The 23,345-nt window shown below is 35.8% G+C and overlaps 1 protein-coding gene across 2 annotated transcripts in view; it reads right to left on the bottom strand.

Moving 5' to 3' along the window:
- Positions 1–23,345, bottom strand: part of Csmd3 (CUB and Sushi multiple domains 3) — a 976,611-nt gene that overhangs the window by 306,317 nt on the left and 646,949 nt on the right. The gene's annotated exons all lie outside the window — the stretch shown is intronic.

The raw sequence follows: 23,345 nt of genomic DNA, 5'->3' as shown, positions 1-23,345 counted from the left end.
GAGGTAGATTGAATCCCAGTTTTCTGAAACACCACCACATTGATTTCCATAGGGGCTATATAAGGTTGCACTTCCACCAACAATGGAGTTTTCCAACATAAGCTTTCATTGGTGTTTTTGATCTTAGCCGTTCTCTCAGGTGTAAGATGGTATCTCAGAGTCATTTTGATTTGCATTTCCCTGATGGCTAAGGATGTTATATAGTTCCTTAAGTGTCTTTCAGTCATTTGATATTCCTCTATTGAGAATTCTCTGCTTAGATCTGTATCCTGTTTCTTAACTGGATTATTTGATAGTTTGATATTTAGTTTCTTGAGTACTCTGTATAATTTTTCTGTCAGATGTGAAGTAGGTGAAGATTTTTTGTTATTCTGTAGGTTGCCATTTTGACTGGTTGACTGTATCCTTTGCTCTACAGAAGCTTCTCAGTTTCAGGAGGTCCCATTTATTTATTGTTGTTCTCAGTGACTGGGTTACTGGTATTATATTTAGGAAGTGATCTCCTGTGCCCATGCCGTCAAGGCTATTTCTTATTTTCTTCTCTATGAGGTTCACTGTGGCAGGATTTATGTTGAAGTCTTTTGGACTTGAGTTTTATGTATGGCGACATACATGGATCTATTTTCATTTTTCTACATGTTGACATCCAGTTGAGCCAGCAGCATTTGTTGAAGATGCTTTCTTTCTTTCATTATGTAATTTTCGCTTCTTTGTCAAAAATCAGGTGTTCATAGGTATGTGGATTAATATCAAGGTCTTTGATTCAATTCTATTGGTCCACCTGTCTGTTTTTGTGTTGATACCAAGTTTTTTTTTATTAATATAGCTCCATATTAGAGCTTGAAGTCAGGGATGGTGACACCTCCAGAAGTTCCTTTATTGTACAGGATTGTTTTGGCTATCCTGGGATTTTGTTTTTCCATATGAAGTTGAGTACCCAGACACAGAAAGACAAACAAGGTATGTACTCACTCATAAGTGGATATTAGACATAAAGCAATAGATAACAAGCCTATAGTCCACAACCTCAGAGAAGACGGAAAACAAGGACAACCCTAGGAGAGATATACATGAATTACCCTAGGAAGGAAAAGTAGACAAGATCTCCTAAGTAAATTGGCATCACGAAGGGAGGGGCAAGGGTAATCGGAGAGTGGGGTGGGGAGAAGAGGAGCAGGGAGGAGGACATCATGAGGGATCAGGAAGGTTGAGTTGGGTTAAGAGCAGAAAGGGAGAGCAAGGAAAGAGATACATTGAAGGAGGGAGCCATTAGTAAGAAACCAGGCACCAGGGAAATTCCTAGGAATCCAAAAGTATTACCCCAACTAAAAATCTAAGCAATAGTGGAGAGAATATCTAAACTGCCCTTCCCTGGTAAGCATCATAATTGTCATCATAGAACTCTTATCTAGCAACTGACTGAATGCAGAGATCCAAAGTTAACCACTAGGCTGAACTCCTGGAGTCCAGTCATAGAGAGGTAGGAACAATATTATGAGCAAAATGGCCAAGAATGTGATGGGCAAACTCATAGGAATAGTTGAACAGAGCAAGTGGTAGCTCACTGACTCTGAACTGACAGCTGGGGAACCTGCATAAGACGAAACTAGGCCCTCTAAATAAGGATAACAGCTGTGTGGCTTGGGGAGTTTGTGGGGCAACTAGCAGTGGAATCAGTATTTATCCCTAGTGTATGAACTGGTTTTTTGGAGCCCAATCACTATGAAGGGATACTTTACTCAACCTAGTCAGACGGGGGATGGATTTGCTCTGCCTCAAGTGATGTGACAGACTTTGTTGACTACCCATGGGGTGGGGTCAAGTTGCAAGAAGATGGGGGGAGCAGGAAGCCTGGAGGCCCAGCATCAACTGGAACACAGCATCCATAGATGGTTTAGAACAACCTGTAACTGAAGTTCTAGAGGGACCTGTTGCCTCTGCCCATCACAGCCAGCTATAGTCACATGCATGTACTGCATCTCCCTCACACATGCAATTAAAAACCAATAAAAAGAAAAAACAAATTGAAAAAAATTAAAATCAAAAATTAATGAAAATTTCACTTAAATAGCCAAAATATAAGCATTTAGAATACAGCAACCTCATAAAAATATTGCAGTTATGTGACACTAACAGGGATTCCCCTGTAGTAGAAGGGACCTTCCTGTGTGGGGAGTAGATAGAAAGAAGTAGATTTTATGTGATACACTAAAGCCATAAAGACATGAGTAAATTGGAGAAACACTGTTAATAGAAAAATCAGTTTTATCTGCAGATGTATATCAACATCCACAGAGACCAAGATACAATCCAATCCTGAAGCAACAGTATGCCACATTAATTCATTTTAAAATTCAATTTTCATCTTAGGAGACACAAGCCCAATGTTCCTGGTGTCCCATTGACAGATTAAAGCAAAATTCTCCCACAGGTCCTTAGAGAGCATAGCTGACTGCTTGTGTACTGAAGTGTGACTGCTCCTTCCCGATAAGCTGCTCCTGAGAAGCCAGGAGGCATGAGAAGTTTCCCAAAGCCATACAGAAGACTCCCAGTTTCTCTAGTTTTCCCTGGCTTAAATACTCCAGTCACTCTTTGGCAGAGTAGAACAGATGGTTGGGAGTGACCAGATATTCTTCTTATGACCCACCCTTGCAGCCCATTCAAGAGTGGGTTTAACAGTCAACAAGCCCAGTGTCTGTGATCTTCACCAAGCAGGCACAGCTGAGCCACCCAAGATGGTTGATTCCTGGTTCAGAGGACAGTCACAAAAGCCAGCACGAACTGATTTATTCTTCCTGAACTGGAAGATGGATCAGTGGCAACATACCTGCCAGAAAAACGTGGAGCCATGTGTTCAAATCCATAGACCATAGGTGAAAAACTGGATGTATTGGCCTTGGCCTGTGAGTATAGTGACTCTGAAGTGCGATCAGAGGTGGAAAAAGAAAAACCTTGCAAGTTCACCAATAATCTAACTTGAGATATGGAGTAGTGAATATAGGTTGTCTCAAATAAGATGGAGCCGAGAAGCCTGATGTCTGAGATTATCCTGTGTTACCTAGAAACATAAGCCTTGGTAAACAAACATCTACATTCACAGATTAATGTGGACACACACACACACAAACATACACACACAGAAACACACACACACAAACACACACACACACACACACACACACACACGCACAACTGGAAAGATTTTAAAATTTTAAAAAGAAAAGGTATTTCTCCTAGCCCTTAGCAGAGGGTTCCTCCTGAACAATAGCTGAAGTCAATGATTCTCTGAGTATTCTATTGTATGTGTGCAAAATCTCCCTTTTGTATTCTAATGAGGTTTGACTAAGACATCAACAGCACTGAGAGAAGAGATTACAGTATGGGGCAATATGTCAGGAGAGCATAAATTACAGGAGCAGCTGGAAAATAGCAAGTAAACGCTCCTGATTTCTCCATGGCGACAGCCATGGTTCCAAAGTAAATAAACTCTGATTAGACCTAGGGAGCAGTGTTCATCTGAAACAAAATACGAAGGAAGGGAAAGCATATTGCAATTGTCTGTGTAAATTTAGATAATCTAAATTACCAATACTTTACAAGTTTAATTTTTAATGGCGAATTAATGTGCTATTAAATAACTAAAAAGGAAATGCCCCCTACACGTTCACTTAATACATTGTCAACCACAGGTATCTATATTGTTCTTTTTTTTCATCAAAGTTTGTCATACTCCGGTTTTCTCTCTTGTTCTCATTTACCCACCATTATTGTGAGGAGAGGCAATTGGGCTTTATTTCATAGATTTTCTTCCTTGCTTAAATTTTTTTTTCTATGCTGAAAAAGTACTCTATAGTCAAAAATGGAAAGGAGAAATTTGCTTCTTGTGGCAGACCACCTATGTGGATATTTAATAATAATTTTATAGCTATGTCAAGATTTTAAAATTAAAATAGCACTCGTGTTTAAAATCACATACACTTAAACTGATATACTATTAAAATAATTTCTATTTTGTAGACATTTATGATGCTATTAGGGATTAAAAAGTAAAAATTTGAACATCAGAGTATTAAAGTATACCAGTTTGATAAATCCTCAATGCATTCTCTTCAATGAAAACAGATATAAGAACAATTTACTGAGAGTTGAGATAACCATAATTTAAAAAATCGTTTTAGCACCATAAATTATACATTTTAACTAATAACAGTTAATTCTGTATGTTTTTCACTGACTAGTGACCTACAACAAATTAAAATGCTAAACAGAAAAGCTGTATTTTCTGAATAAGTTGAGCTAAAATTGGAAAGTAATAAAACCACCATTTTATTGCCCAGAGATCATGCAAAATGTAGCATACCAAATTCTATAATAAAGCACATGAACTTGAACTGCTGTAACCCATAGTGGATAAGATTAATTTAGGAGCTTTGGACCATGACAGTATAGCATTTGACAAAAGTTGAACAAATATAGGATTTTGTTCCGAAGGGTTAGTCTGGTGATAAAACCTGAACATATTTTTTCAAAATGCCATTTTAAATGCCCATAGTTTTAGTCATGAAACTACTGAACCTGCAAATTTTAATTGAGTGTTTGTTGATCTTTCCAGACCGTTAGGATATTACAGTAATTGGTACCTAGAATCATGTAGGAAGCTATCTTAATACAAAGCTAAACAGCATTAAACAAACAATTTCATAGTTATTTTTGGCAAATTATATTTATGCCTATATCATAATATTCAATCAATATTGTAAATATTAACTAAAATATCTATAATAAGTAATCACTTAGCCTGACCTATAATTGTCAAATTATAACGTGCATACTCTAAATCACACAGAAAAGAGTTCTGAGTTCTGGGGTAGTATTTGAGCATACATCTATTGTCCCTAGGGATATTTGTGTTTTTATGCCCAAAGTACAACAAAAAGAAAGTAAAAGTTGCATTATTCTTTCACATAAATTATACCTGCACAAATACTTACATGAACTAAATATTATGGCTTCACTGACAATCCGTAAAGCTGAGTAGAAAAAATCCTATTATCTGATTATTTAACCTGTAAAGCAGAAATGTCCATGACAGTGGTCATGAAGCTTGTGATAACCTTTCAATGTTAGTGCATGGAATTTTCACACTTATTAATTGAAGACACAATAGTATAGAGTAACTGAGAGTTATGCTAAAATTATATATATATATATATATATACATATCCACTTTTTTATTTGGGCTCATACTATGAAACCTTGTTCAAGTTTCTTAAAGTCAAATGTCTTCAAGTAAACAGGAAACATTATAGTAGAAAATTTGTGATTGTTCTGAAATTAAATTTATTTGCATGTGCAACTGGTTTACAGTAATTGGCACCTAGAATTGGTCTTGTATCAGAACAAGTAAGTGATATATACTCAAAAATATGTTACTATTTTAGTTTACCTGCCAGTACAATAAAATTTAATAGTATTTTATTAGAAATATAGAAATACTCATTAGTGACATCAACCTACAGATTTAGAAAATGCTATTGGTACATATACTACGATCTTCCTCGTACACTGGCCACCTACTCTGTAAGATAATAAGCTGTGGACATTTGATAAGTGCTCAATTTCAGATAATTGCGTTAACGCTTTATGTCACTGTTAAGTGTTTCAGTAGTCCCTCAGAAGAAATGAAACAGCTAACAAAAATCTACAAGGGTTACAGATGGACTAACCTTAATATATTTGGGAATATTTTCATGGTAAAGCAATGACAATTGCATTAAGACAATTTATTAATTTCACAGGTAGGAAACATGATTGGTATAATATCAGTTCTCAGTACTCTTAATATCACAGCAGTGGTTCCCAAGATCTGGGTTGTGACCCTCCTGGGAGGGTCAAAGGTCCCAATCACAGGGTTGCATATCAGATATCCTACATGTTAGATATTTACATCATGATTCATAACAGTAGCAAAATTACAGTTATCAAGTAGCAATGAAAATGATGATGTGGTTGGGGTCACCACAATAAGAGGAACTATATTAAAGGGCTGCAACATGAGGAAGCATGAAAACCACTGTACTACAGGATAATAGAAAAGAGGCTAGCAGGTCTTTGGCACACACACACACACACACACACACACACACACACACACACACACACTCAAAGAGTTGTATCTCAACCCCGTGGACAGATACTGTTATATATTGGAGGAAATGAAATGTCATTGAGTTTTAAAGGCAAACTTGTATATATACCCTAGAAGGGAGAGCTCAAACATCATGTGAAGCTGGTATTAGGATGCCGAGTAACAAAAGGACAGCTCACTAGACTGATTTTCTATTCTTAGATTAGATGGATCTGCAGACAACTCAGTCAACAATTGGGAAAACTTGAAAACACACCTCACATACGTGATCTGTAAAGAAATCCACAAAGTTATCTGGATTCCAAAAGCACAGTAGAACTCTTTCTCTCTATATTTATCTTCTGGAAAATTTGAGACTAATGCATATGCAATATCTTTACAACAAATAACGTAGATGAAGTTTAGGTGGAGAAGATGTAGGTGGTTTATTTTACTATATATACATTTTAGCTTCTATGTTCCAGCATAAAAAGAAAACCTACTGCCTTACATTTTTTAAAAAATATCTTTTCAGGCAAAACATTGTCACCAATGCTATAATAACAACTAGGTCCTTTTATTTTTCATTTATACATTATTACTTTTCAAAATATTCATATATTTGGCCTAGGCTATTATGAAAGCAGAATGGGGAATAATAGTAATAAATGTTTAAAATATGAGTAGAAATTTTAAAAATTGTTTTAAATTATGTATAAACGATTTTGTTGAAAAAACTTTAGTAGCTAAAAATTCATAGTTTTTTGAATAAAGAACACCGTGTTTCACATATATGATCATTTCCTCAAAAAATCTCTTCTGTTGTTCAAATAACCTATTCTATTAAGAATCTTGAAGGTGAATGACTGAAAAATTCAAGTTGCCTTAAATATAGGTTTAAGGAGAAAGTGACACCCAGGTTATCTGCTTTGCTGCCTTTTTTGAGTTTAAAGCTAGGATGCTCATTTTCTGATCAATATCAATGATTATTTCTTTACCATATGTCTAGGTTAGTAGCAGGAATTCTTTTCTATTCACAGTATTTAAGCTAATACATGATGATCAATGTAAGAACTTTCCTAAGTAGCACACTTTTATATGTTTTTAAAGGGTCATTTTTAATACTTAACATAGATAAGGTATTAAATTAGATAACATAGATGTGAAGAAAAATTTTACTTCTCTTTCTTTCAACATGCATGTGTTGTCCTGTCAATGGGATTAGGTAGAATAGGCCCTTTTATTTCTCTTCAAATCCATACATTTACCCAGGAGTGAAAGGTTTCAGCAATCTCTCATTCTTCCATGTAATTCTGCCACAGAGACTACACCTTGAACATTGTGACTGTACATCTGAGTGACTGAAGAAGAGGCTGAAACTGAGGGAGAGCATGGTGTATAACAGCTAAGCACATGGAGGAGATACCAGATAAAGGAAGTGATTAATCAGACACATGTCATTGCTGAAGGAAACAGGTCATTTAACATCATCTACTCTAGAGCAGAGGTATATGGAGTATGCAGTGTATCCCTTTAAGTTATAGACCAAAGAGCTCTCCTACTTGCTATTCAGCAATATTGACTGAACATGTTTGATTACATAAGTCTAAGTTATTACATAAATCTAAGACTAGTAGTATGCATATTTTGCCTTTTAGGAAGAGTTCACTATAGCAACACCATTTAGCTTTGTTTTGAAAGCATGATTTTATGTTTGACTTGGATGCTTGCCATCCAGAGCCTGAGGGAAGCTGCAGTTTGTTGTGTCATTTACAATAAAAGTTTAAAGATAAGCTATTTCAAGATAAAAGCAAACAAAATATACTTGTATTTTTACAACATGCTTTCCCATACACTTTTCCCACAATAACGTCATTTCTGTTTAAATACAAGTTATTGAAGCCAGTGCAAAAACAAGAAGGCTACTAAGAGGTAACTTAGAAATCGGACTCAGACAAATTCTCTCCCAGTCTCGCTACCATGTCATTTACTCACCAGGAGCAATATGAAACAGTAAATACCAGTAACTCGAGAAAGGCTTTCTCACATAGGTTAGGGATGATAAAAAAAAAAAATCAATTCTGAGCAGGATAATGTTGGAGACTCTTGAGAAATATATTTTTGACAATGATATCATATGCTTCTGTAGATTAAAAAATCAAGGCAACAATCATTTTCTTGTGTAAAATTCATAGCATTCAGTAAAATTTAAAATTGAAGAATAACTATTTTTATTTCAAGTGATTTCATATTTAAGAGTATTGTGCAGAAATTCCTTATTTCTTGGGGCTCTTAATTATCTCAAATTTAAAAATAAATTGTTAGGCCAGTATTGAAAGAGAAAGAGGAATAGAAATACAATGTGATTGACTATTACAGTGAGACATATATTTTAAGGATTAGTATTTTTAATATAATAATACAACTTTCATTTCTGTAGAAATATGAGATTATTTATTTTGGAACAAAATATGAGGGCTTATATCTCTGAGCACACATTCAGGTTGCCCCTAATTCTGTTTTACTGTGTATTAAGAGTTTGATGAAATTACAAATCAATAAGAAGAGAAAAATGTTCGGGTGGTGGTGGTGCACGCCTTTAATCCCAGTACTCGGGAGGCAAAGGCAGGCAGATCTCTGTGAGTTCGAGGCCAGCTTGGTCTAAAAGAACTAGTTCCAGGACAGGCTCCATAGCTACAGAGAAACCTTGTCTCAAAAAACAAAAACAAAAAAAAAAAGAAAAATAAGAAAAAAATCATAAATCAAAGAACATTTCAAATTCATCGGGCATCTCAGAACAAAACCATTTCATTCCTCTGTGAACTGGACTCAAGAAGCCTTTTTTCAATGTATACAGATCGAGAACTTACAATTTCTTAAGTAACAGGCCTTGTGGATTTTTGATGCTGCATTTTGTTTATAAAAAGAGTGAGTCAATTTATTCACAAAGAGAACACATATCATAATTAAGAGAGGTAAAACTTGGAATAGTAAGAACCTCCCCTCCCCTCCCCCATCCAATACCCAGTCTCATGAGCAGCTCTGCAGTGGAACACCTGTGGCAGTATTCCCTGCTCTCTCTCCCACCCCATCTTTTGTGGACACCACAGATTTTTTTCCCCCTTGAACTTCCCACCCCACCTTTATCCTAATCCCCAAGCCCAGCTTCTCTTTTTCTTCTCTGACCCCATCCTCAAGGGATCAGTAAGGTCTCTTCCTTTAGCCTTTCTTCCTCCAATCCATCCCAGTACCCCAGCCTCCAATAGCAGCAGCCACTCCCTGAGAAAACACTAGCTGAGAAAGCCATCACAACAGGTAAAGAAACTGAAAAATTCACCATTCCCTCCTCTCCAATCTCATACTTACCTCTGCAACAGACACGTGTGCAGCCTTCCCTACCCTTCTGCCTACATTTCCTCTGGATCGGACTGGATCTTTTGCTGCTTACCTGATTTCCCATTCATTCTGCTTTATCCCATCTCCCAACGATAAACATCTGCTAAACCATAGACCATTCCTGCCAGGGTAGCAGGTAGGTTGTGTGTAGATCTTCCCCTCTCCTTCTGTTCCTAAAGTCTAGACCCAATCCCCCACCCTCAGTCACATCCCCAGTCCTATAGCAGACTTCTGGGGGGGGGGGGCTTTTTGTTATTCTCTGTCCCATTCCAAAGAGATGTTTGATGTGGGAGTGTCATATATCAATCTGTTGATTTCATTGGTTAAGTAATAAACAAACTGCTTGGCTCATAGCTTAGAACATAGGTGGGTGGAGTAAACAGAACAGAATGCTGGGAGGAAGAGGAAGTGAGCTCAGAGACTCGACAGCTCTGCTCTCTGGAGCAGAGAGACACCATGCCTCGCTCTCGGGCAGACACATGCAATGAAGCTCCAACCCAGGATGGGCATAGGCTAGAATCTTCCCAGTAAGACCGGTGCTCACAGATTATTAGAGATGGGTTGATCGGGATATCAGAATTAGCCAGTAAGGGCTAGAGATAAAGGGCCCAGCAGTGTTTAAAAGAATACAGTTTCCGTGTAATTATTTCGGGTAAAGCTAGCCATGGGGGCGGCCGGGTGCCGGGGACGCAGCCCCGCCGCTCCTATTTCAACAGATGTTGGACTTCCAGGAAGCTGAACTGGTTACAGCTCATTATTCTCACAAATCTAAATTCTTTCCCTCATTTGAGGCTCACAGGATGTGTTATCAGAAGCTACTTTTTAGTCATTGCTATGACTTGACAATCCCAGTATTGTCAGTCTTTCAAAATTTAATATCTTTTCTATTTTAAAATGTTTTTTACTATTTCTTTTTTTCCTTTTCTTTTTCAAAGTGAAGTTTCTCTGTGACTTTGAAGCTTGTCCAGGAACTTGCTCTGCAGACCATGCTAGCCTTAAACTCACAGAGATCCTTCTGTCTCTATCTCCTCATCACTGGACTTAAAAGTATGCACCACCACTGCCTGGCTGTTTTCAGCATTTCTTAATCCATTCATGCTGACTCATTTTACTCATTATTCCATATTAATTTCCCCTCCTAAATATGAAACATGTTCTTTGCTTCTGATTTCATCCTGCATCTGGAGTCAGGATACAGAGAGAGATGGGTGACAGTGATCATCAGGCTTCTGTACTCTCCCTTTTCTTGTCTTTTTCTAAGTCTTGGTACCTAGACTGAATTATGGCATCTTATTTACCTAAATGAATGCCCTTGGTCATATCTTTCTAGATAGATCCAGAGGCTTGGTATCCGAGGTGATTCATAATCCTGTCAAGTTGACCTTTATAGAATTCATCACAGTGTATTTGTGAAAAATGCAAGTCTTTCATCCTCTCTCATGCTATATTGTACTTCCACCTTTCTCCAAGATGGCCCTTACTCCATCTGTCTCTTGATCTTTGAGTGCTACACACCAAGAATTGTAACAAACGAACCTCAATTACTTATACATTTTGTAATCTCAGGTATGCTACTGTCGCCATAGAAAATGTACTAGGACAGTCTTTAAGAGTTTCTGAAATCTCATATTCTTAGCTGTCACTTTGAGACTGGAACAACATTAGACAAGATCCTCAGCAACCTCCATCTCACTATAAGGCATAATTTATCTTGTTTCACTTCTGGCAATCCTTGTGTTAGGAATTCTTCTTCTCCCTGAAAACTTCTTGACTTGGACACTAGGAATCTCTTAACTTCTGATTCCTCTTCTTTTCTGGTGTGGGACAATTCTGTATTCTGTCAATTACGTTTTAAATAAATGCTGATTGGCCAGTAGCCAGGCAGGAAGTATAGGTGGGAAAACCAGATAAGAAGTAGAGGCAGGACAATGAGAACAGGAGAATTCTGGGAAAAAGAAAGCCCATTCCTCCCCAGACCTGTCCAGACACCAAAGAAAGAAGATGTAACTTACCCTGCTGAAAAAGGTACCAAGCCGTGGTAACTATTCTATGGCTAACATATTCTAGAATAATGGGCTAATATAAGTTATAAGAGTTAATAAGAAGCCTGAGCTAATGGGCCAGTTTATCATTAATATAGACCTCTGTGTGATTTTCCTTGGGACTTACTGACTGTGGGAACCAGGCAGGACAGAAATCACATCAAGCAGGCCTTCATGTTACATTTTTTAGATACTGCAGGTTTCTTTCTCCTTCGCTGGTCTTTTTATACCCAGATCCTGGCCTCTTCTATGCTCACACCCCTCTATTATTTACCTAATCCATAGCTTCTCTCTGTTTGTTTGTGTGTACATACAAATATGCTGATGAACTAATGTTTTTTCCTAGATTTGAGCTCTCTCAAATGTTCTAGACCAGCAGTTCCACATCCTGCACATCAGATATTTACATTGTGATTTATGACAGTAGCAGACTTACATTTGTGAAGTAGCAATGAAATAATTATTTGGTTGTGTGTCACCATAGCTTGAGGATCACAACTGTAGGAAGGCTGAGAATGATTACTCTAGTTTACATAGCCTGGGCCTGATGACCATGCGAATAAAGTGACCTGTATTTTTCATTATTCTAACTCATGATATATCCATGGATAGATTGGTACTGAGATAGATTTGAGGTCTGGCAATGGAATAAGAATATAAAAGAACAGAAAAGTAAGATCAGTAAAATATCAAAGATCTGTGAATTCAATTAAACCAAAAATCTCACTATGAATTAAAGATGTAACAGTAGATCTCAGAAAAAGAACTCTTACTAGAAATAGGTGTTTCTGCATGAATTTTAGAGAGTGAAAGAGTTTATCATCAAACAGTCGAAAGATTTCAAACACAACTATTGCTAATGTTTAAAAATATAGTCTTATTCTTTCCAATTTCATTTCTCTTATTCCTAAATTTATAGTTGGAGTATTAGAATAGCCAGCTAATTGGATTCAGTAAGGCAAATTGAAACTAGGGAAACACAAGTTCATTATCTATTCATGCAAATTCACAAAAAAATACTGTAAGATTTCCTCTTTTCTTCAAACAAGTTAGTAGAATTCTATTGACTAACATAACTTACAAGATTCTCCATCATTCCTACTAAAACCTTTATTTTGTCTACTTCTTTTTATACCAGGCACTAATACAAGTTCTGCATTCAGTTAGGTAGCTTGAAAGCAGAGAGGCCTTATAATTTGGTTTATATGCAAAGTAATGAATTTAAGTTAATTCCTGCTCAATAGGGAATCTGTAGTGACGTAAAAATACATGCAATAAGTTCTTTGGGGCCTTTCTCAAATACAGGCTCAAGATACTTTTCTTTGTGAGTGTCTTTTTTCACCAGTATTCATGAGAATGACCTGCTGTGTACATCACATTGCTGAGAGAACGTATGGCTTGATGCAGGTAAATCCCTTACCAGTGCCTGACTACAGTACCAAATTAACAAAGATGAGAATCTATCATTGTACTCCATTACACGCATGGTAAATACAGGCGATAATTTCTGTCCAGTAAACACAAGCCCTAGGTGATACATGAAAGGTAAGAAACTAGCCTTCCTCTCTTGCTCCAAACTCCTGGATGCCATTGGAGAGTGGCTGTTGTTAAGAAATTGACTCTGCTAAGACTAAACAAATATCTCAGATTCTTCAGAAAGCAGAAAGGTCTGTGAAATCATTATCCTTGTAGGAAAAGTAAATTTAATAAAACAAAGAAAAAGACGGTATTAGCTTCATCTTGAGCACAGCTGCATATAACTGAGGGGTCAAAAGGAAGCTGAACAAAGAAAGGGTTTGTAGCTACCTCAGTTTGACTTCTTTGAGGAATGAGATTTTTCCGCTGTTTTCCAAACCATCACTTTGTCATTTGGCACTACGTAGTTGATAAAAACAGACATGTTAATTTTGGGGGAGAATGCCTGTTCACTAGCCTTCTACTAAAAACAAAAAAACAAACAAACAAAAAACATCTTCCCTGCTGTGTGGTAGTGACACAGGCCTTTAATCACAGCAGAGACAGGTGGTTCTATATGAGTTCAAGACCAGTTTGGTCTACAAAGCGGGTCCCAGGACAGCCAGAGCTGTTACACAGAAAAACCCTGTCTCGAAAACCAAAACATATCTTTCCTTAGACACAAAGTTTTGTTTGTTCTCTGTTGTTGTTGTTCTTTACAGTGAAACAAATAGCTGACAGAAATAATGTGTCTAATGTATTTCCTGATATTAATAGTCTTTCGAAATAGTGGTGAAAACTGAAAGAGCACTGTCACGTGCTTCTCATGTACACAGCGAAACCCAGTAAGTACATTTATCACACAGTAGACTCTCCTCTGTCTGTACTCACTGCATTCATGTTCTTAGACAGGTACTGATATTCACTCTTCCCAGTGGGAGCATTGCTCAACAGAGGAAAAGTGATACAAGCTAAGTGTCACAATCAGTGTGTGAGTGATACATTTCGCCATTCTCTAAGGGCCATTATCCATATTATTATATCAAGCTTTTTGTCTAATGTACAAAAATAATACAAAGCCAAATAGTGTGACCTTTTAAATGATGTGTTACCTTCTGTGGACAGGGGGCATTATTTAGTATTAAGGGGAAAAAAAGGGGGGTAGGTTTACAGACTAATACTCTACTTTATCCTTTGAAATGGAATCACTTATTAATCCTGGAGCTCTTGATGCAACTAGAATATTTGGATAGAAAACTCAAGGGAACTGCATGACTCTATCTTCTAAACTGCTGGTGTCACTGTTGTGTTCAGAGCCACCCCTAGATCCCCATGTCTGTTAACAAGCAGTTTACTCACTGAGCTGGCTCCACAGATGCTGTTCATTTACATTTTAATATATATTTTTTTTGCTTACTATATGTTTACTCCCATGTGAAAATGAGAATTAAGTAATCTTTTACTCAAATTGTATCCATTACACAAAGAAATTTTATTTCAAACTAATGATCAAATTACAGCAAGCTTTATAATATGTTTCAATAGGACGTAGAATTATCCCTTGCTTCTTATTCTTTGGAAAAGTTAGAACTTGGTTAAGCAAGTGTGAGACTGTTTTATATTAACAAAGAATGAGGAGAGAAAGAAATTTACCTTGTTTTCCAGAATTTAAAAGAAGCATTTACTTGAGAAATTATTAAAAAATACTAAAATTGACATTTGATTCAATATGATAGAAAGAGAATAAAAACTTGAAGAATTCCATGTCCAACAAAACAAATCTTTTAAAGACCACAAATTCAGGAAGGCTTAGTAAAAATACACAGAATAAAAACTATCAATGTTTGAAACACACTATTTTTAGACTGATTCAAGCCTATGAAAAAAAATAAATGTTACCTACATTTTTGTCTATCGATGCTTGAGCTTGGATTCAAAGATAGCACATAAATACAAGACAAAGATGCAGAAGAGCAGCTCACTGCCAGAAACTTAAATTGGGTTGGGGTGAATGATCTTATTTGAAACACCTGCTTGTAGCTCAATGTGTGAATTCTGAAAACAGATTCTAGGCATTTGGTCCATTATTTCCTGTGTTTTAACAGTAATTTGTTTGGGAATTTTTATGATTGTGATGTTTAATACTCATTTTAATGAGCAATCTCTCTCATACCTGAACACACATGCCCCTCTTGGATTTCAGTTTTAATTGATAATGCCTTTCTTATGACATTACATGATTTTCACAGTAATGTTCTGTGTAAGTCACAGAACACAATGAGTTCTGCTGCTGTATACTGCATTGAAACTTTATTTGGAAAGAATAAGCTTTAGCTGAAGCAAAAAAAAAGAGCTAAAAATCCTATATAAGCAGTCATGGGGAGTGTCATAGGTTTCTGTGCCTTTGATTATGAGCTGGCTACATTTACTAGGCAAAATGGTCATATTGTGTTCCTGTTATCATCAACTTAAAACTACCCTTAACATTACCCTGAATTGTGGGCTGGGTGTCTACAAAGAACAATGCACTATTACTATTGATAACTCTAGTTTGTATCAATGTTCAGCTCTGCATTTTAAAAATCTAAGTTCATTTGTAAATATCTCATCTAGTGCATTATTAGATGATACACAAACCATTCATAGGTACCAGCCTTCACATTATGATGTACATGTTTTAATTTTTAAAATTGGTTGAAGGAGAAAAATGCAATGCTATTCACATGTACACAAAGCAAATAGACCGACGTACTTTCCAAAAACCTAGAATTAGAAGTAATTTTAAAATATATTCACCAAATGTAACAATGACCTTTCTTTCTAATTTCAAAAGGATTTTAGGTGTTGTCATACTATTGCAATTTCAATTAGATTCTACCCTCTCCTGAGATATGGCATCAAAATCTAATTCAACTACAAGTAACAGTAACATTTAATTATCTCTTCCAATTGTCTACACTCAGTATGGCTGAGTCTTATGCTTGTGAGACTGTCTGATATGCAATAGACAACTCCACAACAAACATGAAATAACTGACCAAATTATATTTTAATTTTATTTTTAATTATTTGCATGTTTGTGTGAATGTGCATATATGAGTACCGGTGCCCGCAGAGTCCAAAATAGGTCACCTAATCTCTTTAAGCTAGAGATATGGGTATTTTTAAGTCATATGACAAGAGTGCTAACAACTAATCTCATTTCTATATGAGTAATATATTCTCTTAACCAATAAGTTATCCCTTCAGCCCTTTTGTTTATATAACTCGTATTTACATAGAATAAATTTTGCTCTCAATCAGAAATATTTTGAATGAAACTAGTATTAATGTGTTCTTTTAGGGAAAAAAAAATATTAACCTGTGAATAACAGAGCTCAGCACATTATCTGAAACCAGTTAGAAGATCGGAAAAAGAATGATCCTTCATCCGGCGATGAATGAAGATTAAAACCAAAAAAAAAAAAAAAAAAAAAAAAAAAAAAACATTGAAATGTGAATGAAGATAGAGACAGAGACCCACATTGGAGCACTGGACTGAGTTCCCAAGGTACAGATGAAGAGCAAAAGGAGGAAGAAGATGAGCAAGAAAGTCAGGGTCGCGAGGGTTTCGTCCACCCACAGAGACGGTGTGCCTGTTCTAATGGGAGCTCATCAAATCCATCTGGACCAGGACTGAATGAGCATGTGATCAAACCGGACTCTGAATGTGGCTCAGAATGGGGGCTGACAGAGAAGCCATTGATAAAGGCACTGGGACTTTTTTCTACTGCATTTACTGGCTTTTGGGACCTCCTCTATTTGTCTATTAGGATGCAAAGCTTCCAAGGACTGGATGTGGAGGGGTGGAGTGCTTGGGCTTCCCACAGGGCAGGGTTCCCTGCCCTCTCTTAAGGAGGGAGGAGGGTGAATGAGGGAGCAGGAGGGGAATGGGAAGAGGGGAGGAAGTGTTAATTTTTTTTTTGAATGGCAAAATAAAAAACTGCTTATTAGTTATTGATAAAATTTATCATTGCTTCTGGTTGACTTTTATTCATATTAGGGAACTATTTCTTCCACGTCTAGATATAAGATTCATCTATTCATAATATTGCAACATTTACCTTTTATAATTTCCTTTAATAATTTACCTTTTTAATAATTTCTAATAGCATTATTATTATAGTGAATTTGTAGCTGCCTTTCAGTAGCTTTCTTTGCTTCTTCCTTGTTTGGTTTATAATTAATGTTGTGGGTTAAAAATCAAACAAACAGAAATGCACTTAAGGATAAGGAAAAGTAAGAAAGCTCAAGGACCCAATGAATATATAACCCCGTATCATTGATCATGGTGACTCTATTTCCCCTGGAATACAGCTTCTGTGTGTGTCAATGAAGACTAGAAAGTTGAAACTATGAAAGAAAAGAGAGCTTATCTGTGTAATATATTCAGATTTCTTTATCACCTCTACAAATTTACTGAAAGCTTTCTATATGCTAAACATTCGGTAGATAAAGAAGCAATTCATCAGAAAATGATGAGATCTAGAGAAGGGAAAATACAGTAATGCTCCAGAGAACTGAAGACATCTAACTGCACTCCAGGGAGGTCAAACAAAGCTTATCAGTGTGGGCAACGAAGATGAAAGTTTGCTGGAATTAGAAGGTGAGGGTGAAGGATGTGAGAAACTTTCCAAATTCATCCTAGGGGATGTGGACAAACAAAGGAAAAATGTAAGCCAGGAGGGTGACATCATCAACTTTGTATCATTAAAATGTTTCTGAGTCTTTCAAAAAGTCAGTTCTTTTTTTAAAAAGAACAAAAATTGTGTCTTATTTGTGTTACTAAAATAAAAGGTAGATAATGATAGATAATACTGTCAGCGTGAACTATGCTACATGAAGGCATTTAAGATGGAACTGAATAGAATTCAGAGTGTTCCAGAAAGTGAACAATTCTGTCACTGTTTATTAACTGTCAATTTGGATAAATATTAGATAGGTTAAATAACTTGATTGTTTATTTGATTATGCCACTGTGGTAGCCGAGTTTTGAATAATCAACCTCTAGAGTGTTTTTTTAATCTTTTTTTAAAAAGAAAACAAATTACCTTTTTTCATTATACATAGCAATTCAAATTCCCACTCCTTCTCCTCCTCCCATTTTCTCCACACAGCCTCCCACCCCACCCCCATCAAATCCTCAGAGAGGATAAGGCAGACTGCTTTGGAGAAGGAAACCTAGCCTCTAGAAAGTTTTAGCACTGGGATTTAGAGAGTGGTGCTATGTTAGGGAATGGCAAGGCACCCCATGTGGTTCTATTCCACTATGAAAGGAGAAAATAGAAAAATAGTAATGAAAAACATTTATGCCAACTATTGAAGGGCTTGGAGAGTTTTAAAGTTATCAAGTAAGCAATGCTAAGTCACTTTGTGCTTAATCAGAGAGTAGAGAAATCTTTTGGATTTTCTAAGAATGATTGGCAGGTTGAACAGAATGTAAGGTGAACCCTCATGGCACTAATTTCCTGATATCCATGTTTTTGTATTGTACCTCCCTTTAAAAGCAGATGTGATTTGTTGTTCCTTGTAACTTTCCTTGATCATGTGGTTGCCTACTAAAGGACTCCATCTTCTAGGCGACTCAGTAGAGAGAATCTTGAAGAAGAATGCTTAAAAGAAATCTCATACAGGCTCAGAATTGAGAATAATAAATGGTTATTTATTTATAGGTAGACTCACAAAACAATATTTTCTTCTGGAATGGAGAACAGCAACCGAATCCTGCAGCAGGAAAAGAGGCTGGATGCATGTTTTAAATAGGCATAAATAGTATAAGAGGTCACTTTCCAATAGGCAGGTAACTTAAGGGCTACTGGCTGTAGGATTTCCTACAGCAGAATCTCTTTGCTAGACTAATGAAGGAATCACCTTTACAAGGAAGTCCAAAAGATAAGAATATGTAGGTGAACTGAATTAAATAACTGAGCCTCAGTTTCAAGAACTATTCAGATCAGATTATTTCCAAACAACTGTATGAGTTTAAATGAGGGTGCTAAATCTCTGTGAGAGCTTATTCCTAGACAATCACTTGATTGCAGTTTCTGAGGCCATAAAACTATTGAGTTCTCTTAAAAATAGGACACAAACAAACAAAACAAACAGACATAATCCACAAAACCACCAGGAAATAAATTATGTTGCATCAACCTTCTAAATTTGTGTTGTTATTTATTAGCAAAAATATAATGTGAGACAGCATCACCAAATGGTGTTTCAAGAATTCAACAAGTAATATAATTAATGTAATTACTTTATAAGATAGGAAGATAATATTCTCCCATATTATATGGAACATGAATACATTAAAGACTAAGTAATTGTATATAAAATGTAATATATATATATATATAGACACACACTAAGCATACAGTGTGTTTCTATTTTGATAGTCTCTGTAAGGAGTAAAATGAATCAGAATAGATAATGTTGATGAGAATGAAATGAGAAATTTGAACAGTAGTTTTATATGGTTAGGCTCACAGATGACTCATATTAAAGAGAAAAATAAAAGGAGCAAGGAGAGAGAGATGACATAATTTCTAGCTTGGGCGATTGGATGAGAATGATGCTGTAATTGCAGTAAAGAGTACAGCAGTAAGGGTTGATTTGGCTGAAAAGATAACACATTCTGTTTTGGCACCAGGAAATCAGTGCGCCTGTGGGAGGATGTCCATATGGAGAGGACCAGTGTAAAGCTGGGAATGCAGATCCTCTTAAGAAAGGTCTGGATATATAGAGAGATTTGAAAGTATTTGAGAATAAGGTTGTCTGGTAACTGTTCTCCTTCATACTGTCTCTCTTCTCTCTCTCATACACATACACAGACATATACATACATGCATGCATACACCCACACAGAGTCAGACAGAAAGATAGAGAAATACACAAAAGAAAGGAGAGAAAGAAAGACAGAGAAACAGGGAGAAAGAAAGAAACAATTTGGGTGTGGACCTAGACTTTAATGGTTAAACCATCTTTCCAACTCAGAGGCAAACAATTTGAAATCTTTAGATTTATGATAAATCTATGTTTTTTGTAATTAATTATATGCACTTTAATAAGCAAATTCCAGGATAAAGAATGAATATGAAATTATCCCATTATCCTTTCATTTTCTTTAGAATCAATTCTAAATTGAATGAGTTTTTAGGTTCAGTGAAGTTTTTATTTTTATTTTTTAGATTGGTACAGGTGTTAGCAAATTGATCCCATAGACACATCCAATCTGAAGCATGGTTTTGTAAGCATTTTTCTTTTAGAATACCACTACATCTTTTCATTAATATATTGTCAGTTACCTCTATTGCAATTCAATGTCAGAGTTGGACAGTTTCTACTGAAGTCATGTGACTGTGAAGCCTTATGTATTTAGTATCTTCTAGCTCACTAATGGACGACAGAATGTGCTATGGCTCCTATTGATTATCTTTTTAATAAAGATGTATATTAGAATTTAGAAAAAGTAGCACTTTTCTGATTTTAGAAAGGCATATTAATCAAAAGAAATATAGAAATTCTGCAGTAATTTAAGAAGCATAAAATCAGGCTGTTATTACAGTTGTTTTCTCATTATTGGTAACCTTGTTTCAAAATAATCATGGATTTCTTTATTTGTTTATCATGTTTTCAATAAGAAACTCTTAATAAATAAGTCAGTGAAGAAACATAAATGAATACTTAGATTTTATATTATGAAATCAATGCACCCAGCATTAGAGTACTTTTCTATCTAGTATTTTATAGATTGATTGATTGTGGCTTGAGTATAATAAATAGGTTTTTGTTTGTTTGTTTGTTTTTGTTTTACACAATGGTTCAAAGCTTGTGCTCAGGTATTTGGAGCATTGGTCAACTTCTTCTGGTCCCCACCCTCTAATCATCCTCAAGTGAGGTGGATGCTCTGGCTGTGAGCAGAGAGTGGAGGTTGAACTGTATGTGGAGGGGAGGATGTCAAGTCCCCAAGAGCAAGAACAATAGGCAGAAGGGTTATTTGAAGGCTAAGCATCAAAGCGCAGGAGAGAGGCTAATTTTGTTCAGGAGTCTATGTTCATTTTAATGTGAAATGTGAGTAAGTGAAATGATGGAGACAGATGAAGGCAAATTTATCTATTTAGAATCAATCAGCTAACAAGGGTATAGTGACACATACTCGGCTTTGACCCCAGCGCTCATGAGTATGAGGCAGGTGCATCAAATGTTTCAAACCAGACTGGGTTAGCCAGTGAGATGCTTGCTCCTAAACAACGCTAGAGATTTAAGACATTCTACTTTCTTTGCTACGTTGAGTCAGTGTTACCTTAAGAAAGTGGAAGGGAACCTTAGGTAGAGTGGAAATTATAAATAAGTAGTCTCCCAGCACACAGTTGTGTTTTTCTCTATCAGTCCACAAGTTCTTTAATGTACCCCTTTAGCAACCACAAGCCATTAGATTATGCTTTTAATAAGTGCCAATCTTATTACCTCATCTCTCTACCTCAAGGGTTTGTGTCTATTTAAACAGTAACCAAACGACTTTGGATCCATTTGTTTTGTGCACAGCACATATTGCCAAAATCCTTTTCAGAGAAAAACTCAGAAAATTCAGGCAACTTTCCAAATTTGTTTAGCTAATAATGACTTATAAAAAAGAAATTCAATATATAATGCCCCAATTTGCTTTCTACATTGATACATGGCTGCATTGATGATTCATCAAAAAGTCATAGTTAGCCTATAATTTCTTTAAGGAGAACTTACATTTGTGAGATGGACTAGACATAATTTTCTTAATGACAGATTTTTTTTTTCGTTTCTGTGTTTGCTTTATTTTATTCACTTCAGAGCAAGTGTAGGTTCCCAGAGACATAGGATTGATAGTATGGCAGGGTGTTCCCATATATGCTGTTCACGGGCTTCCTTCCTTTTTCAACATGTATTTTAAGCTACAAAACCCAATAGCTATTATTATATGTCATCTAAATATCTGAAAGAAAGAAAGAAAAATATGTCTGTTTAATGTAGTGATCATTTTTCTCATTTGACACATGATCAAGAAGACAAGATGTTGTTACTCGTCCAAGATCAGAAAAAAATAATGGCACACGAAATTAGATACAGAAGTAGATGTGTTAAATGAGGATTATGAGAAAGAGTGAATTAATGTCTGTAAACTGACTTCTAAATGTTTTCATATAAATATGTCCACCTATCTTTTTCTTTTTTTGATATGGCTCAGCCATTAAAGGCTAGGCTCACAACCCATTTTTTTTTCTTATATCAAAATAAGCAATGATGATTATTGAACAATCTGTGCTCCGAGATTATTCTTCTCTGGAGTTTCTATTTTAAATATGGAAATAACTTCAATATTAATGAAAAAACATACTTATTCTTACCTCTTGTTTAGTAAAAGTATCCATTTTAAAAATAAAATCAGCTCCAAGCCTTTTATATTTCAATTACTGCTAATCTTTATTTTACAAAATAAATAATTATCTTAGTCTACTAATTGTGATCCAATAGGTGCCTTAAATACCTCTTGTCTGAGATCTGAGTAAATTGGCAGCATGGGGACCATGGGAGAGGGTTAAAGGGGAGGGGAGAGGCAGGGAGGGAAGCAGAGAAAAATATATAGCTCAATAAATCAATAAAAAAGAAAAAAAACAAAAATTCTCATCTGTTTGACACAGTTTTCTTGTATTTTTTTTTCCTGTGAATTCCAAAATATTGCCAAAGAATCATTCAGAAAACCCCATCAAAATAATAGAGAATTCACTTTGTGGATGTTTCTATGGAAATGGCTCAACGGTGTTTTCTGAGTGCTGGTCCATTTAAATAATGGGTCAGTTTACTTTTCTAAATAAACATTTACCTCATCCTTGACTTGGTAGCTCCCATCTCATTGTTGAGTGTTAGTTATCGAAATAAAAAAAAAAAAAAAGAATAGTCCTGTAGATCAAACACTTGGGTACAGGATAAACACTGCATGAAAGGGAGTATTAAGAAATCTAGAAGTTAATTTTAACTCTTAAGAAGTGAATCAATGTATTATTTCATGTTTTGTGATTTTTATCAATCCGTTTATCTATCTATAAATCATCAATGTATTTATCTCGTAACTGCATATCTATTTCATTTGTTCTTTATAATTGTTATCTGAAAATAAATTTAGAGGCATAGTTGTTTGATCGCAGTAGCAAAATAATTGGGGTACACCAGATCGCCAAGTTGAAAAGAAAATAGAAATACTAATGTGAAATAAATGGAGAAATTCAACATATTTTTTCTAAAAAAAAAAAAAAGAG

The sequence above is a fragment of the Microtus oregoni genome, unplaced genomic scaffold, assembly GCF_018167655.1.
Source record: "Microtus oregoni isolate MIOR12 unplaced genomic scaffold, Mior012 000053F_ref0000044, whole genome shotgun sequence".
Taxonomy (NCBI): domain Eukaryota; kingdom Metazoa; phylum Chordata; class Mammalia; order Rodentia; family Cricetidae; genus Microtus; species Microtus oregoni.
The sequence above is the reverse complement of the archived record's forward strand: the minus strand, read 5'-3'. Positions and strand labels throughout refer to the sequence as shown.